Raw genomic sequence first — 2592 nt, forward strand, 5'->3', positions numbered from 1 at the left:
TATATATATATATATACAGTGTGTTCATAATTTAGCCTTAGAATTGAAAATATTCAAAAAAAAAAATTAAAATAAGGACAATTTACCAGAGTTTATTGGCAAAAAGAAATAAAGTTTTATTAGAAACGCAGCAAATCTAGACGCTACGATTCAATAAATAGTGGAAGATGTAAAACTAATTTATGACCTCTCCTCTCTCTCTTTCATTCTCGCTCTTACTCCCTCTCTCTCTATCTAAAATTTTAACCGAAGATGGTGAATTATATGTTATGATATTATTTATGAATACATCAATAACATTTTCCCAAAACAGCTGTCTTAAAGTTTAAACATTATATGTGTTCTCTTTTTACACCTAAGTCACAACTGGAACCAACCCTAGAGTCGGATCTACGGTTTAAATTAGGTTTGGTACTTACATTTCTACAGTATCCTACCAACACTTGATACTTTCATTGTTGTTTATCTTACTGAGAACTCTATGTTAACCTAGCCATTTCTGGCGCCCTACTTGCTGACATGCGTAGGTTCTAACGGATCTTTATAATTATGTTATACACACACACACATACACACACACACATATGCATTGAACATTCCTGTGATGCCATCATGCACACGACTATGGGTTATAAATTAACACACTGTACGATTAGCCCAAATAAACAAAGAAAATGCACCAACAAAAATAATTATTCTACAGATTTTAAATTAGACACTGAACAACTGTTACTGTTAGTGTGCTTAGAAGAAGGGCTCACAAGTTATTAAAGATTAAGAATTAATGAATGTAAAGTAAAAGAAACAGAGAGAAAAGGAAAAAGAAGTCTTTCATTTTATTTTTAGAAAGACACAAGAGCATTAGTATTCATTTCGTAAGTCTCCAAATATTTGTTGTCCTATGTAGTTTAACCTAAATACAACATGGTTCGATTCTGAGTGATGTGAGAAAAACGTTTCTTATTTGATTTCTGTAGCACAAGTACAGGGTGTTCACCTTGAGGTATCATTGCATAACAAGTGGATGTACCTTACAAAGTGCATTATACACATACGTTAGACATGCCATCTTTGACACCCTTCCAGCAACTCCAGGATAGGTGGATTTCTCCAACCATCTAAGGGAATTTACCTAGGAGGGGGCCACTCCAAAGTAAGACCTACAGCTTGCTGGTCACTGCAACGGTCTTAGCCTGCAGACCCACTGTGGTCAGACCTCCAAGTCTAAGGAGTGGGATCGGTTAGTATAGACTTACTTTCACTTTAAATCTACTAAGCACTGGTTGGAAGAAAAGCCCTGCAGCATTAATGATCAGTTTACAAAGTCAGTTGAGAGCGTGTCACACTCTCCCTCGTGGTCTTCGGACACGAATAAACTGCCATCATACATGCAAACATATGTACATAGTATAACACCCATCCAGAAAACACATATACACACATGCATGCATATACATGCACACATATATCTATTTAATCATACACACAAACACTCACCCACATATACATAATTATACATCCCTCACACATGCATGATGAAATATTACCAACAAAACTGTTGGAGCTTTGAAATATCATTCAAATTCTTCCTAGTACTGTCTACAGAAATCCTGTCGTATGAAAAGGGCCTTTCTCACGTTCTCACTTCTAAATGCTTGTAGTAGGATTTCAACACCATTCAATGAATCTTATACAATGGATATTTATTATGTAGGGTTATGTACAAACACCTCTGAATTTCGCTTTTCATTTTTTATCTTTTAACAGGAAAATAGCTGAATGCTTACTACTTAGGTGACTCCATACACTATTTCAATTAGCATGTGTCTTTTTCAAAATAGCCACTGTTGCTGTGCTGATGACGCCTACTAAAGAAGAAATACGAGTTCGCAGTTGTCCTCTTCTTCCAGGACAATTACACCGTCTTTAATAATATACCAAATTCGGAGAATTCTTGAATTTTCCTATTTGGAGTTAGTCCAAATTGTCATCACGTGATTGTTTAGCCTTCTCTGAAAGCAGAAATAATTTCAATAAAATAAGGACTTGTATGATTTTTAATATATCTTCATTCGTTTGATAAATATCTATGTGTACGTGTGTTTGAGTGCATGTGTGCGTATGTGCGTGTATGTATCTATGTGTATGTATGCTGTATACGCTTAAGTGCATGCTTGTGTGAATAAGGTATGTGCATTATGTTCATTGTTGGATGTGCCCACTTAATATACAATCATACCCCGAGGTAAACATGTTCAGGTGTTCCTAGTTGAGAAGGAAAAACGTTTATTCACTATAACTCTGAAGTGCGTGAGGGTAAAATGTAAAGGAAAAGAACTATCTGGAAACTTACGAATTGCACGTGAGTGCCTTAGTGTCTTCCTAAAAGTAAAAAGAAAGTCTTCTTTTCTCTTTTTTGCCGTTCTTTTTCTGTTTCTTTACATTCACTAATTCTTAATCACTCATAATTTTCGTGCAGGGCTTGTGGAAATTCCACACAGTAAGTCAGCATATTTGAATATCTACTTTCCCTTCTGCTGATGTATGTATCTGTTTATTCTCACAGCACCGATAAGCATTTAAACCCAATAA

The 2592-nt window shown here is 35.3% G+C and overlaps 1 protein-coding gene across 1 annotated transcript in view; it reads right to left on the reverse strand.

The window, feature by feature from the left end:
* Positions 1-28: 28 nt before the first annotated feature.
* Positions 29-2592, reverse strand: part of LOC106870146 (uncharacterized) — a 274865-nt gene continuing 272301 nt past the window's right edge. Inside the window, exon 5 of the transcript XR_008263723.1 lies at positions 29-2012. The gene's annotated coding sequence lies outside the window, so the exon portion shown is untranslated. The remainder of the gene's footprint in view (positions 2013-2592) is intronic.

Source organism: Octopus bimaculoides, chromosome 3 (genome assembly GCF_001194135.2).
Source record: "Octopus bimaculoides isolate UCB-OBI-ISO-001 chromosome 3, ASM119413v2, whole genome shotgun sequence".
NCBI lineage: Eukaryota > Metazoa > Mollusca > Cephalopoda > Octopoda > Octopodidae > Octopus > Octopus bimaculoides.